Raw genomic sequence first — 17,225 nt, 5'->3', positions numbered from 1 at the left:
GTGTTCATAATGACCCCACTAGTCTATTTAATTTCAGAAATTTTGGGGGTAGGATTGTTCAATTATAATATGGAAAACTGCATAGGGAAAACACCTTTTCAGACCACTCCCTTTTTCTCAACCCCTGCATGACAGAAAATTTGCAGGAAGAAGCTGTGGTGGAATAACATTTTTGCTTAGATTCATCAAACGGCAACAAAGTTATTAGCAAACCAAAAAATCCATTTCATATGGCAATGTGGTCCTGATTATAACGATCTACTGGTGAACACCACAGGGTGATACATATGTATCTGTCAATGACTGTATGGATGTATGAGTGGGTGTGTAACTAGCTGCATGAGTCTGTGAATACATCAGTTAGTATGGTATGGGTGACTGAATGGTTGTGAGTGTGTGTATGTCACTAGTTTTATGTTTCTTACAAGAGTTTGTATGTGTGAATGAGTGGGTGTGTGAGTGTTTATGTGGGTGATGTCATCAATGATGTAATTTGAGATGTTATGAATGATGACACTGACCATGTCATGAGTGCTGTGATATGTGAAGTCATGAGGACTGCATTACAGGAGTGCATGTTATAGTTAGCTAGGGTAACTATAACTGCTGAATTTCTTAGGTTTTGTACGACCAAATTCAGAACGTAACTACAACATCCCAATAACCTTTGTACTTTTTAGTGAACTTCTAATGGTTTTTTAAATTCCATTTCTTAACTATGACGTCCCAGTAACGTTTGTTTTGTTACAGTGAATTTCTATGTTTTTTTAATGTATAGTGATTTTCATTACTATACGGTAATCCAATCAACATAAGACCTGGCCTGCAGCCAGACCCTGCAGCGAACCCTCTAACCACCGAACCCCATGATACGCACGACCCATTGGCCATGCGTGGTGGGAGTTTACTGTGCCATCTCTGGGTGTGAAAATAGTTGTGAGAGGGTTTATCTGGGGGTCAGTGTGGCTGTAAGAGTGTCTATCTGGGTAAGAGAGTACATACGTCAGTGCTTAGTGAGTGTGTCAGTGTAGGCATGAGTCTGTGAGTGGGTGCATGAGGGTGTCAGTGGGTCTGTCAGTGGGTGTGTGAGAGCCTCAGTGGGTCTGTGAGTCAGTGTGAAACTTTCTGAGTGCGTCTGTGAGTGGGTGCATGAGAGTCTGACTTGGGCTGTGAGAGGGTGCATGAGTATCTGAGAGGGTCTGTGAGTCACGGCATGACTGTCTGAGTGGATCTCTGAGTGGGTGCGTATGTACCTGAGTGGGTGTGTGAGTGGGAGAAAGAATAAAAGAGAAAGAGAGAAAGAGATCGAGATGGAGAGAGAGAGTTTTTTAGGCTTTGATATATGATATACTTAGAATGAGATATTCCTGCACAAATTTAAAAGAAAAATATATTTGTAAAAACAGTAAGATTACCTTTCAGTATGAGCCTTAAACGTTTGTAGTAAAAAAAAAAGAAAAGAGGGAAACAAGTCTAGCTGGACCCGATCCCTCAACGCTCAGTGTGAAGGTCTTCACAGTGAGCTAGAAAAAAATTGTTTCATTTTTTTAGCCCTTTATGGGCTTTCTCTGAGGAATCCCCCATGGTCCCTACATATGTTTTTTTAATTTATAACAAGCCCTTTATTGGCTATCTGGGACTGCAGAGGGAGCTTCACAGCCTCTCCCTCTGTGCAATTGCATATATATATATATATATATATATATATATATATATATATATATATTTAATGATGCCAAGGATGTGCTGCATTTAAAATTACAGAGCTCCCTGGTGCATGTTTTCACAGATGTGTCAGAATTTCTGACGCATTTGTTGGTGCTAAATTGAGACATTGCTGGATTTGCATCATTAAACTGATGCAACTCCAGCAATGTGAGGAGAGTCCAATAGGAAAAAGCCCTGCATCAATTTTACACCTGCTTTGCACAGGTGATACAATTCGGACGCAATGATTCATAGAATAACGCAGTGAAAAGTTGTAAATTCCACTGCATCAGTTCTACATGGCTTTTTCCATGGGACCACCTATACTGCATATATTATACCTAGCACAGGCAAAATGTGAAGCAGGCTTTTATAAATTGACACTTGGGCCCATTGCGTGGAGCAGTGTAGTGCATTGCTAGCACCACTGCTGAATCAAAAACATGACACAGTGGTGGCGCAAAGGGTTTGTAAATGAGGTCCTTAGTATTTAAGTATTTCCCCTTTTTGCTGCCACTTTACCTAGTTCCTCTGACTTCCGTGCACATGGAAGAGACTTCCATAAAGAAAACACAGGGGAAGCAGAGATCTCCACACATAGGTTTCTGAATAGGATTTTGCTAGGTGAGTAGTACCATTGTAATACAATGTACTACAAATTGCAGTTTTTGACTAGGCCCGTGGAATTATTTTCTGTGACAGCTATCTGCCCTTGTTAATAACCACACAGCATAAAGATTATCACTTGTCACCAATAAATTAATATTTTGAGTCCTCTTGAACCGGTAAATCTTGTCTTAAAGTATGCAGACCCCGTTCCTTTTGTAGACGACACTTAATACATTTGTATTTATTTCATGTGAAGTACTGGAAAAAAATCAAAGATCCAATCAGACGTAGACGCCTTGTGAGTCGGAAGCACTTTAAGCTGTCTGTGCCCAGGCCTCTAGAACCCCAGGCGTTGTGCACCTGGACCACTGAAGTTGAAATTTGGCACTAAACAAAAGACTTCAATTACTGACAAAATATGATACAAAACATTATATTATGCAATACATTTAACACGATTTAATCTTCTTTCTGTGAAAACAGTTTCTGTGCTAATTACAGAAGATGATGCCAGATAAGCTGTCTCCAGCATGATTAGCCTCAAGCAAACCAGCTGAGTTTGAGGGTGTCTGGGCAGACAAGGGCACGGCTTACGTAGTACTAGCCCTCAAGTCCAGCTATATCTTCTCAACACTGAGGGCCTGATTCAGAAAGCTAAACTCACACTTTTGTGTAAGGTCATGATTGGTTGCTATTCACAAAGTTAGTACCTTTAAAACAGCGACTTCTCTGCACAAACAAAACATAGAGCAGTCCTATCATGTTATGTACAGGGTCTCTACAGTTGTATGATACAACTAGCAAAATACCTTTACAAATAGCAAACAATCCTAAACTTACTCATGTCCGTGCATTTTAACTGTCTTTCCATCTGAGTGGTGAAGAATGACGTAAACTTTGTTGAGATTAGTATAATGCTCAGAATGCTGATCTGCTGTCCAAGTGTATGCGCAGCTCCAGCGAGCTCTGAAAGCAAAAAAATATTTCTTGAAGAGAGTAAGCCACATTACGAAACCACAGAAGCCAGAAGATTGTCCATCTATCTATCTATCTATCTATCTATCTATCTATCTATCTATCTATCTATCTATCTATCTATCTATCTATCTATCTATCTATCTATCTATCTATCTATCTATCACCACACATCTTTCTATATGTACATCTGAGTACATTTCTGTCAGTCTGTTTTTGGAGGTTCCTGAAAATGTGATCTTATTGGAAGCTTCTGCCTCTATAATGAAGAGCTAAAAGCAATCAGAGACACCCAGAACTGATGCATGGCACAGTTCAGTTTTCAGGTCACTGAAGGCCTTCTGACATTTTAGAGTCTAGATCATCTTCCTTGGCTGCTTCTTGGATATAAGGACTGTAAAAGGGGAAACTATGGTTCAAAGTTTGCCACAAGGTTCTGGTAGTCCCAGGTGAGGCATAGGAATGCTATCGCTTGCATCTGAGCAGAAATGACTACCCACCTGTGTACTGCCTGTACCTTCGACTCCAAGGGGTAAATCTTTCTTTGTCCTGACTGAGATAGACTATAGATGGGCTTGAGGTGGTCTTTCCATAAACTGCAGAAGACAGCAATACCAGACACCACATAGTTGACCAGGCACTGGAAGGTGACAGGAGCATTAATCCAAAGGGCATATCCTTTACCCCCTGGGTGCCTGGAGTAAGCTGGTCTCGTCCTGGCACGCGGTTCCCCTGTCCCCAGGACGAGACCAGCTTGTCCTGCACCTGTCCCACACACCCCAGTTGGGGATAGTAGGGGAATCGCTTCCCCTTCCACCCCCAACACCCCCCTCGACAATCTGATGCCGTCAGCGCGCTCACAGCACGCAGACGTCATCAAATGCTGCTGAGGACACGCTGTAAGCCATTAGCTTCCAGCGCATTGAGGAGAGAGGATGTTCAGAGGTGAGTCCTTCTCTTTTGGGGGGTTTTGGGTGGGGAAAACAGGCACAGGAGGAAAGGAAAGAGATTTTCCTTTCACCCGTGCCTGTTTTCAATTGATTCCTGCTCCACGATCGATGGCAGGAATCCACCACTAGGCACCAGGGATCTCATGTTTGTTTATTTTGGGGAGCGACCCCTTGGGCAAAGGTCCCTCCCCTGGGGGCAATACAAAATCCGTATTTCTCCCCTACCCCCCCTCCTCCCCCGGGGGCAGATCAGCCATTTTTTCAGACGATCTGCCCCTAGGGGAGATCGAAACCCACTCGGAACCAGGGATTATGTTTTTTATTATGTTTTTGGGCAGCGACCGCTTAGGCAAGGGTCGGTGCCCCAGGGGCAATATTTTTTTATATGTTTCGGCCCCTCCTGAGGCTAGATCGGCCATGTTTTTGGCCGATCTCGCCCCCCCCGGGGGGTCAAAACCCCCTAGGCCCCAGGAATTGTGTGTTGTGTGTGTTTTAAGTCTTGGGGGCATCCCTTGGGCAAGAGTCGCCCCCCCAAAGAGGGGAAATTAGTGTTGGCCATTTCTGCCCCTCTTGGGGGCAGATGGGCCTATTGTTTTTAGGCCCATCTGCCCTCAAGGAGGACAGAAGCCACCAATACGCTAGGGAGTATTTTTTGTTTTGTTTCCCTTTGTTGTTTTGTGCTGGGAGGTGTCCTCTTTGGCAAGGGTCGCCCCCCCCAAGGGGGCACAGAGCTGTTGCCCATTTCAGCCACCCACCCTTGGGGGCTGATCAGCCTATTTTTTTAGGCCCACCCTCCCCAAGGGGGGCAGATTACACTTAGGCACAATGGGATCTTGTGTGTGTATATGTTTTGTGTGGGGGTGACCCTTTAGCAATGCACAATGATATTTTGGTTGTCGTATGTCTAATTTGCTTTTTTCTTTTTTCTTTTAGTGGGATATCATTGGTGATTACTGTGTCTGTGCAGAGTAGTTGATGGTGCGTCTAGCTTTTTCAGGCAAGTGAGTGGTATAGTTTGTTAGTACATAACTCTTTGTGATAAAGCTACACTTTGTTTATTACTTATTTTAGACAGTGCTGGTTGTTGTTGGCAATCCATTTGTTGTTAGAAAGGATCATGGCTAGCTGCAGAGTGACCGCTTAGCAGGTTGTTGGCATGCTTTTTGAGTCGTCTTCTGACCATGATTATGAGACTGACTCTGCATCTGAGGCAGAGGAGGAAGTGAGAGCTTCTGGCAGAGAGTTTTCTGTCCAAGAGGATTCTTCTGATGAGGGAGCCACTCTCAGTGAGATGAAGGGCCTGCTTTAGAGGAGGACATTGATGTGCCAAGAGTGCAGCAGCCTGGGGCTGAAGGGTTTCCCATTGTAATACCTGACACCTGGATTGCCCCAAACACCGAGCAGCCACAGTTACCTGCATTTACTGGTCCCCCAGGGTGTAGAGTCAATGCAGAAAACATTTGTGCCTGTCAATTTCTTTCACTTGTTTATGGATGATGTATTTTTTGAAGAGATTGTTGAGCAGACTCATTTGTGTGCAAAACAATATTTGAAGGACAACGCTGCCAGACTTAGGCCTCAGTCTAGAGCTACTAGTGGGATCGCTCAAATCTGGAAGAGATGAAAATGTTTTTAGGTTTGACTTTCTTAATGGGTTTGATAAAGAAGCCGTCACTGGCTTCTTATTGGTCTTCTAGTCCCTTGATGGCAACGGCTGTAGTTCCTGCAACCATGACTCGTAATCGCAACTTGCTTCTTCTTCTGATGCTGCATTTTGTTGACAATGCTTTAGCCTAGCCACAGCATCACCCTGATTGTGACCGTCTTTTTAAGATTAGGCCTGTCCTTGATCATTTTGTAGATCATTTTTCAGAGGTGTATGTTCTAGGCAAAGAGGTGAGTGTGGACAAGTCTTCGGTCCTGTTCAAGGTGCGTTTGGTTTTTAAGCAGTACATTCCTAGCAAGAGGGCATGGTATGGAATTAAATTGTATATGCTGTCAGAAAGTAGTACAGGATATTTGTATAATTTCTGGGTCCACACTGGTGGGGATTCCAGTAACCCGGGTTGTCCTCCCGTTTTTGGAGTTACTGGGAAAATTGTGTGGGAACTTGGTAGACGACTGTTTGTACGCAGATAATTTCTACACTGGAGTGCAGTTGCTCAAGGAGTTGTGTAGAGTGGACACTGTTGCTTGTGGCACAATCCATTCTAACCAGAAAGGCTATCCAAGGGAGCTTGTCTGTAAAAACTTGAGAGGGGACAGTGCAGTTCCTTGCGGAATAATGAGCTGCTAGCTCTGAAATTTTCAGACAGGAGGAATGTGTACATGCTAACCACCATCCATGATGAGAGTACTTCCCCTGTGACTGTTTGGGGTCAGGTTGCCGAAGTGCGCAACCCTCGTACATTTTGGACTACCATAAGCACATTGGTGGTGTTGATAGAGTAGATCAGAGGTTGGAACCTTACACTGTTCTTCGTAAGTCTTACGTGTGTTATAAAAAGTTGGCCCTACATTTATTTCATTTGGTAACTTTTAATGGTTTTATTGTGTTCAAGAATTGTTCATCTGAGTCAAGGATGAAATTTGTTAAATTTCAGGAGTCAGTGATAGAGAGCCTTATTGTGGTGGAACAGGCAAGAGCTCCTAGAGTAAAAGTGGTGGAGGATGTGGCTAGATTGAAAGTTCACCACCTTCCAGATCACATACCTCCCACTTCCAAAAAAGACTTGCCCACTAAGAAATGTAGGGTATGTGCCCGAAGAGGTATCCGGAGGTAGAACCGGATGTACTGCCCCGATTGCTACTCAAAGCCTGGGCTGTGTGTAGCCAGCTGTTTCAGGAGTTACCACACCCAAAAAATGTTTTGGGAAATACTGTGAGCATAAACTGCCTGTTTTATATTTTCAGATGTTCTGTTTCACATTTCTGTCATATTTTCAGTTAGACCTTTTGTGTTTGTAGTTTAGTACTTATTTTATAATTAGTTAGTAGTTTTTATTGTTGTTTATAAACAAACAAAAAAAGGGATGGCTGTGTGTGTGGAGTGGCCCTTGACTGGCGGTGTCTGTGGAGTGGCGGTTGGCTGGCGGTGCCAGACAAACGTCAGTCCACACACTCCCATCAGCTAGTGTGATTGCTGTATCGGGCTTGTGGGCGTATGTAAGTGATGGGCATTGAGTGGCACTGTCTGTCGATGCGAGTGTTGTAATGTGCTGGGCCCATGGCTGGCGGCATGAATGATCTTGTGCATGTCATGTATGAAAGGTGCATGAATGGACTGTAATGCCGCTGGTGCCTTGACGTGGCTTTACAGCTCATGAGCTGTGAGTCATTGGTTCAGTTTTTTGGCCTTTCAGTTATTAACAGAGCATTTCATTTTTGTGAAATGTCTTGTTAATAAAATTTGATCTACTGAACCATCACTCACCCTCATGCCAAATCCAACCAGTTCGTGTGGTGAAAATGGCAAAAACAGCTCTGCTGTAGTCAGGCGTCGCAGCACACCCATGACACGCTAGGTGTCTCAGGTGGGACCCCGATGATGAAGCATGCCACCAACTTAGTAGGTAGGTGAGGGGTCTTTTTCACATAACCTAAGTGCTTTTTGTTTCAAACTTTTAGTGTTTGGAACATCACAGAAGTATGTGGACACATCAAAATGATATATTACAAAACTACCTGTATTTGGGGGGGGGGAGTGGGCACCTATGTTTTTGGTCCCAGGTGCGGCCTTCATCTAGGGAAATCCACCAAACCTGTGCATTTTTTTAAACTAGACAACCCAAGGAGTCCAGGGAGGTGTGGCTTGCGTGGATCCCCCAACATTTTCTTACCCAGACTCCTCTGAAAACCTCAAACTTTTTTTAAAAAAAGCATATTTTCCTCACTTTTTTTTGTAGGATCACCGCTCCGGCACAAATGTCCTACTAGGGAGCATTCCCCTCAGTCTCCCAAGTAAAATGATTCCTCACTTGTGTGGGTCCCCAAAGCAGAGTCAGCCTAAAGATGTATAAAATAAAAATATGTGCTTATCAACTCTCTGTGCTATCCCCTCAGTCTCTACTGGTTTTTGGCCTTTTTCTGTTGCCAGCACCTGGGCCCCCACACAAGTGAGGTATCATTTTTATCGGGAGACTTGGGGGAACGCTGGATGGAAGGAAATGTGTGGCTCCTCTCCGGTTACAGAAAATTCTGTCACCGAAATGAGAGGAAAAAGTAGCCAACTCTTGAGGTTTGCCAAGGATTCTGGGTAACAGAACCTGGTGAGAGCCCCACAAGTCACCCCATCTTGGATTCCCCTACGTGTCTAGTTTTAAAAAATACACAGGTTTAGTAGGTTTCCCTAGGTGACCGCTGTGCTGTAGGCCAAAGTCCAAAACTAGGCACTTTGCAATAAAAAGCTCTGTTTTCTTTGGAAAAATGTGATGTGTCCACGTTGTGTTTTGGGGCATTTCCTGTAGCGGGCGCTAGGCCTACCCACAGAAGTGAGGTACCATTTTTATCGGGAAACTTGGGAGAATGCAGGGTGGGAGGAAATTTGTGGCTCCTCTCAGATTACAGAACTTAGTGTCACCAAAATGTGAAAAAAAGGTGTTTTTTTAGTCAAATCTTGCGGTTTGCAAAGGATTCTGGGTAACAGAACCTGGTGAGAGCCCCACAAGTCACCCCATCTTGGATTCCCCTAGGTGTCTAGTTTTCAAAAATACACAGGTTTGGTAGGTTTCCCTAGGTGACCGCTGAGCTGGAGGCCAAAGTCCACAGCTAGGCACTTTGCAAAAAAAAGCTCTGTTTTCTTTGGGAAAATGTGAGTTGTCCACGTTGTGTTTTGGGGCATTTCCTGTCGCGGGCGCTAGGCCTACCCACAGAAGTGAGGTACCATTTTTATCGGGAAACTTGGGAGAACGCTGGGTGGAAGGAAATTTGTGGCTCCTCTCAGATTACAGAACTTTCTGTCACCGAAATGTGAAAAAAGGTGTTTTTTTTAGTCAAATTTTGAGGTTTGCAAAGGATTCTGGGTAACAGAATCTGGTGAGAGTCACACAAATCACCACATCTTGGATTCCTCTAGGTTTCTAGTTTTAAAAAATACACAGGTTTGATTGGTTTCCATAGGTGCAGGATGAGCTAGAGGCCAAAATCCACAGCAGGCACTTTGCAAAAAACAGCTCTGTTTTCTTTGGGACAATGTGATGTGTACATGTTGTGTTTTGGGGGCATTTCCTGATGCAGGCACTATGCCTACCCACACTAGTGAGGTACCATTTGTATGAGGAGACTTGGGGGAACGTTGGGTGGAAGGAAATTTGTGGTTCCTCTCAGACTCCACAACTTTCTGTCACCGGAAGGTGAGGAAAACGTGTTTTTTGGCCACATTTTGAGGTTTGCAAAGGATTCTGGGTAACAGAACCTGTTGAGAGCCCCACAAGTCACCCCATTTTGGATTCTTCTAGGTGTCTTGTTTTAAAAAATGCACAGGTTTGGTAGATTTCCCTAGGTGCCGGCTGAGGCAGAGGCCAAAATCTACAGCTAGGCACTTTGCAAAAAACAAGTCAGATTTCAATGTAAAAAGGTGATGTGTCCATGTTGCATTTCCTGTCGCGAGCATTAGGCCTACCCACTCAAGTGAGGTACCATTTTTATCGGGAGACTTGGGGGAACACAGAATAGCAAAACAAGTGTGATTGCCCCTTGTCTTTCTCTACATTTTTTCCTTCCAAATGTAAGATAGTGTGTAAAAAAGACATCTATTTGAGAAATGCCCTGTGATTCACATGCTATTATGGGCATCCCGGAATTCAGAAATGTGCAAATAACCAGTGCTTCTCAACACCTTATCTTGTGCCCATTTTGGAAATACAGAGGTTTTCTTGCTATCTATTTTTCATTCTTTATATTTCAGCAAATTAATTGCTGTATACCGGGTAATGAATGAAAACCCATTGCAAGGTGCAGCTCATTTCTTGGCTTTGGGTACATAGGGTTCTTGATGAACCTACAAGCCCTATATATCCCCGCAACCAGAAGAGTACATCAGACGTAACAGTATATTGCTTTCAAAAATCTGACATCGCAGGAAAAAGTTACAGAGTAAGAAGTGGAAATAATGGCTGTTTCTTTAACCTCAATTCCAATATTTTTTCATTTCAGTTGATATTTTCTGTAGGAAACCCTTGTAGGATCTACACAAATTACCCTTTGATGAATTCAGTATTTTGTCTACGTTTCAGAAATATTTAGCTTTCCAGGATCCAGCATTGGTTTCACACCCATTTGTGTCACTAACTGGAAGGAGGCTAAAAGCTAAATAAATAGTAAAAATGGGGTATGTCCTAGTAAAAAGCCAAAATGGTGTTGAAAAATTGGGTTTTCTGATTAAAGTCTGCCTGTTCCTGAAAGCTAGGAAGATAGTGATTTTAGCACCGTAAACCCTTTGTTGATGCCATTTTCAGGGAACAAACACAAGCCTTCTTCGGCAGCCCTTTTTTCCCTTTTTGTTTGAAAAAAAATGAAAATGTTGCTGTATTTTGGCTAATTTTTTGGTCTCCTTCAGGGGAACCCACAAACTCTGGGTACCTCTAGAATCCCTAGAATGTTGGAAAAAAAGGAAGTAAATTTGGTGTGGGTAGCTTATGTGGACAAAAAGGTATGAGGGCCTAAGCGCAAACTGCCCCAAATATCCAAAAAAAGGCTTGGCACCTGAGGGGGAAAAGGACTGGCAGCGAAGTGGTTAAATTTGTAGAAGATTATCTGGGCTTAAAAGCACAGTCTTCTCTTTAACACCAAGTACCAGAGCAATATGCAAATAGTGACTGGTTAGTCACAAGTACTGAGGTACTAGGCACTGCTTAAACTGTCAGCAAGCTCATGAGATTTCAGGATAAGATGGGCATCTGTCCTTATAACGGTGATGAGAGCTCCATAATCCATGTAAAAGAAAATGTTCTTTACCACTGCTTATTTACCCACACTACCGGAGTGACCCATTGATTACGGTAACAATATATCACTCCCAGGTCCAACATAAGGGCTACCCCTATCTTGATGTGCTCCTCGACGTTGGTCTACCATTTGATGTAGCTTGCCTTTTACTGTCAGGATCCCCAGTGCATACGTCATGTACATAGGCTAGAGTCAACCCCAGTATGAGTGAAAAGAGGTGGAGAAAATTTCCCAGTATGTATCTAAATGTCTTCTTCTGTTCAGGATTCAAATTGGAGAAAATGCTTTTTCATCTCTGGAACCATATTGCTCTTCTCCTTGGCCTCTTCCGCCATTTTCAGGATATTGTGAAGGTATTACTTAAGCTGGTTCATGTGGAACACCCACTGGAGCTTCCAGGTAGTACCTCTGTCAATCAGATAGTTGATATCACAGATCTTTTTGACTACCTTGTATTAGTCACTGCATGTGTCCTCCAAAGCTTAAGGTAAATTAGCATTCGCACCAATACCTTTTGACCCTCCTTGTACCCAGATAGTGTTACCTTTTGCTTGTACTATTCCTTCATCAGCTCTTGACTAGCCTAAACATTCACTTCTGCTTTGGTCATGAGCTGAGCCATTAGCTTCATGAGTCCATGAACATAGCCATTGCATCAAGGGAAGTAGGTTCAGGGATACCTTCCTAGCTCTCCATGAACAAAGTCAGTGGACAAAGTCAGGAAGCCAAACAGAAGTTCAAAAGGTCTACACCGTACTTCTTGTAAGTGGACAAGCAATATGATAGGATAGGTTGTCTGCCAAATTGTCCCTCAGTCCCTTGTGTGTCTGATTGAAGAATTTCCCCAACACATTTGTGTACATGAACAAGCAGTGCTGCAGTGTTGGGTCACTCTTACTTGCTCCCACATAATCCTCACGTATGAAGATAGGAAATGTGACTGTCTGTCACATACCACAGCCTTGGCAAATACATTTTTTGAAAAGATCACAAGGATGGCCTTTGCCTCTACACTGACAGAGGTGTGCCTTACAGACTTTGTAATATAATTCACCAGAACCAAGGAATGTGTGCTTGCTGAGGAAGAGGAAGTTTTAAAAGGACTGCCTAGGTATGAGCCCATCTTCTCAAAGAGCACACAAACGACCATCAGGACACTAATACTGTCTTTGTTCAGCCTCCAGACTTTCTACTTACTTTACATGCTGGGCTGGTCTTGCTGGAGTTTTCTACATTTTTACCCATACCTGGCAAGTAGAACAAACACCCCGACCTGTCCTTGGAGTTTTTTTATATACAGGTACCCTGGTAAGGTTACTTCATGTGCTGGCAGCAAAGGGAAGGTCCTGTTTGCTAATGGAACTACCAGACTCTTGCTGGCACTGGCTTCTGGATGCAGAGGCTCTCTGTTCAGGTGCCTATCTTCCCAGACCTCGCTGTCTCTGCCAACCATTCCAGTGACAATCTGCTATTGCATCACTTTCTACAGGCTCATCAGTGTAGGACATTCATGCTGTTCCAAGTGGAACCTCCAGCCACTAGCAATTACTGTAATTCTGACAGTGATCCAGAATCCAACACTCAATCTCCTTTGGGTTCCTCATTCGCCTCTCATCTAGAGTAGATCAATGAGCAGCATGATTGGTTCTTCTTAAAGCCTGTCCTAGTCCACATTGGACTACTCATCTCAGATTCCATCCCCTTCATAGGGATCACAGCCACATGCAGAGGATGACAAGCAGAGCGTGCTCTTGTACGCACTGCTGATGTTAATTAAGCACATGTAGATCTCTTAGGCTGGGACTAATGTGGTGCAACCAGGTTATTGTGAAGAAAGACCCAGCACCTTATTTCTCTCTTACCCCTGTGTTTACCACAGTCATCTTGGAACCAAGCTACACATGATTGACAAGCCCAAATCAAGGCAAAACTGATCTCTGGGTTACTTGTGTTCTGGTTCAGAGAGGACCTGCCTTGGCAGTTTGCCCTGGACTGTTACTACTGGAGCAGGACAAATACTGATTTGCTTATGGCTTGGTCTAATTTCAGATGGCACATTGAACAAAAGAACAAAAGGGTGGTTTGGTAAAGAGAGCGATTGGCAGTCGTGAAACAAATTGCAAGAGTTTCTCCCATCACCTTTTGTGTGTTTGATGTAGCACCCCAAGTGGCCAACAGTATACCCCGATGTTGTTCCCTGCTCACTTTGCCACTGGAACCAAGCTACACCTGACTGACAAGCCCCAATAAGGATAAAAATGGTCTTTGGTTGCTTGTATTCTGGTTCATAGAGGACCTAGTCTGGCTGTTTGTGTTGGATTTTTCCTATTGGAAAAGGACCAAGACTCATTTGCATATGGCTGAGTCTCCTCTGAGGTGGCCTGGTGGGCAACATAATGATGGGTTGAATTGCTACCCTGAGGGATTGCCAGTAGTTAGACAAATTGCAAGACTTCCCCCATCACCATTTGTGTTTGGTGTCACAATTGTCAAAACCTTGATGTTCAGTAGTACAATCCTTTAGATATATTTTTGTGTGTCTCCTACTAGCGATGTCTGCTTTCAGGGGAGTTCATTCCTGTTCACAAAGTCTGCACAATCACATAATTTTGAGATGCAGATTTTATATAAGGAGGTTTGTAGCTGAGTGTTCCCTGTCAGGGCTCTTAAAATATGGAACAAAAAGTGACTGACCTTCTGTACATTACTACAACAAAACATGTGCAAAATAACTCTGGGGAAGAAAGAAGAAGAAAACAGACAAAAGCTTTCCCGGCAGTTCAAGTAGTTAATCTGTTTCCCTCCCTCTTTTATTTTGAGCTCATTGAATTTTCTGGCAAACTCTGTGGTAGGCTCTAAACATTCTCCATATTATTAGAGTTTCATGCACAAGTTCCAAAACATATTCTTGCCTTCATGCAGTTGAGCAAAGAATACACACTCCAGACTTACTCTTCCTAATATTTCTAGAGCAAACATTTCTGCGCTATCTACTGAAGTGAAGACCTAGTTGAAAGGACCTGGTGGACTTTTTAACTAGAAGAGGCCGGTAGGCAACTCTTCCATTGAAGGTAACAGATAAAATGGCCTGCTCCAACAACTTTTTGCTGCATTGGTTGCCAGTTGTTCTTAATCCAAGTGGCAACAGTTTTCTTTCTCAGAAAAGAGGGGGTGCACATGGTATGCCCTTCTAGACTACAGAGCCCCAATTGGGGGCTCAATTTATTGGTCAAAGGGTCCTCAGCATCCATAATTCATGTCTTAGCCGGGGCTAAACGTAAATAAAATAAAAAGGGTCTCAATGTAAAGGAAATTTGAGGCACAGTCACTTGGTCAAACGAGCATTGTGGAAATGTTCATATCCCACCTGATTCCTATGCCCTTTTATAAATTTGATTTCCAGGGCAGACAACTGTTTCAAATGCAGAATAAAACATTATGCTGCCTATTTTACACAAGCCTGCTAATGGAAAAAAACATTGTAGCAGACTATGGGCCTCATTACGAATTTGCGATCCAAGGCCCACCAGACTCAGGGTGGCGGTCAGACCTCCTCACTCCCGGCAGTCCGACTGCTACATTATGACCCTGGAGGTTGGACCATCAGGGGACTGCTATCCCTAACAGGAACATGGTTTCTGACGGGCTGAGAGGGGTCTGACTTGTGCTCAGCAGCGGAAGTGCTGAGTTCAGCACCGCTGAGTTGAGCACAAGTCCCCTTTCCACCAGCCTTTCAATGGTGGTACTACAGCCATGGAAAGGCTGGCAGAAAGTCTGTGCAAGGAGCCAGAGGGGGGCCCCGCACCACCCATGCTTATGGCATGGGTGGTGCAGGGGACCTTCTGCCCAAACCCTTGGAATACTCACTGTCTGCTTTGCAGACAGTGCCCATTCTGAGGGTGCTGTTGTGTTATGTATCCCTTAAGGAGCCAGGACCAACACTTTGGCACTGTTCCTGCCAGACTGACCGGCAGGAAAGTCATAATACTATGTGCCCACTAGTCAACCTGGTGGGAACAATGTAATACAACGGGAGTGAGGCAGCCAGGTTGATGACCGCCTCATCCTTGCGAGTTTGGTGGTCGGAGTGTCTGGCCGCCAAACTATCAATGAGCCCCTGTATCTTTGCACTTATTTCAGAATCTTCAAGGGCAGAGAGGGGGTTGTGGCTAGAAACCAAGAATGAACCTTTTCTAAGTCAGACCACTTGAGATTTAAAAAACAACTAGAAATAAAAGGAGTGACAGTAGAAATGTCTTTATATAGTCTCAGCGGCTTGCCAAACAAGGAATAACTTTCTGTCATACAGAGGTGAATTCTGCATCACCAGTATATTAACGTAAAAAGAACAACATCATTGGTGGAGAGCAGAGGCATTGCAAGGCCCCCCCCAATCCAGCATGGTGCAGGGGGACAGGGGGGTCTTAGGCTTCCCCACACAACTGATGACTCTCACTCACCTATCCTGTGACTGTACATTTTGGTAAATGATAATTCCTGCTACTGTCTGGATACAGCCTGCATTGTGAGATGTCCCAAGTAGTAAGGTTAGAGCAACAACGTTTCAGCAATTTTAATTTATTGTGATATAGAGAGGACTGGTATAAAGGTGTCCCTGTGATTTGCTTCATCATATGAGGTGGAGAAATGCTGTGTCAACTAGAGATGATAAACCAACAAGAAAGAGAAACTAGACAGAACAAATTCCAAAACGTTGATTGTGCAAGGAGAGTCTGGCAGATTATTAAGTCCAGAGCACAGGAGAAGTCCAAAATGAGAGAGTAAGATAAACAGAGGGGAGTGTGAAGACAGCGAGACTGGGGATAGAGATAGGTTATTAAATAGGTTATAAAGCGACAGGTGGTAAAAATAATGAGAGTGGAGAAATAATGGAAACCAGATGTGAGAAAGGTGAGAGACCACCAGTAGTAGAAAAGAGAAGGAGACAACACCAACAGACAAGTGTGTGAGAAGGAAAAGTTCTAAGGAGACCTGTGTGCGCTTTTGGGTTATATCCAGAGTGTGGAATACAACTGAGGTGAGAGTGTGAAAGACAAGCGAGAGGGGAAAGATGATTAGTGGAAGATAGAGGATTTTACTAAGGGAGAGGTATGTTGTAGGCAATAAAGAGAGGGGGATACGTGTTAGATAAAGAGGCGGATGGGAAAGTAAGATATAGGAAGGCATGTGGATAAGGAAAAGGAGAGAAGAAAGACAGCCATAGATAGAAAGCGGATGGGATAGAAGAGAAAATGGGAAGTGATGATATAAGAGACACAATGAGGACAACAGGCAAGACAAGAGTCACTCTGAGGGACTGAATGTAGCTCTGCCTCTTCAGGGCCTTAAAAGAGTCTCTTCCTCTTCTACAGTGCAGGGGCCCCCTCACCTTACCTTAGTATACAAAGGCCCTCTATGTTTTCCTAACGCCGCTGCTGGAGAAACAGAGATTACTGCGGTACATAACTATTCTCATCTCTGAGGAAGTGCATTGTTGCATTGATGACACAATTAACACAGGTTTCTACTATAGACAAACTAGTCAATCGTCCGGTAGGATGTGTCATCACAGCAGTTAAGGAGGAAATTTCATTGAAATGTTAGGATGTTCTAATTTGCTCCCCACTGACTGTTGTTGTTTTCCAGTTCAACCAAGCTCACTCCTCCCCTGTGCCCTTTCTTTGCCCATTTCCACTACATTAATTTAGAACCAGTCCTTGTAGGTGATGAGTCTGAGTAAGCTTATGTTAATACTGTAACCACGATTGCAGAGATTCAGAATATCACAACCTTCATTCAAATACTGACGTTTAGGTTTAGAAGATCAAAGCAAAATTAATTTGCCAACAAAGTCACACACTAAGCATCTCTGAGTCTTTATAGGGACTTTGCACACCTTTGACATCTAAAACTCATATCTGATCTGCAAGTAACCTTAAGTAATGTATCCTTTTTATTAAGTGTCAAGAACTAATGAGCCTTTTTGAACCATATAGTGCCATGCTGGTGACTTACTGTATCTCTGCTTACTTCAGTTCC

The sequence above is a fragment of the Pleurodeles waltl genome, chromosome 3_1, assembly GCF_031143425.1.
Source record: "Pleurodeles waltl isolate 20211129_DDA chromosome 3_1, aPleWal1.hap1.20221129, whole genome shotgun sequence".
NCBI classification, from domain to species: Eukaryota; Metazoa; Chordata; class Amphibia; order Caudata; family Salamandridae; genus Pleurodeles; species Pleurodeles waltl.
This window is presented reverse-complemented; position numbering follows the sequence as displayed.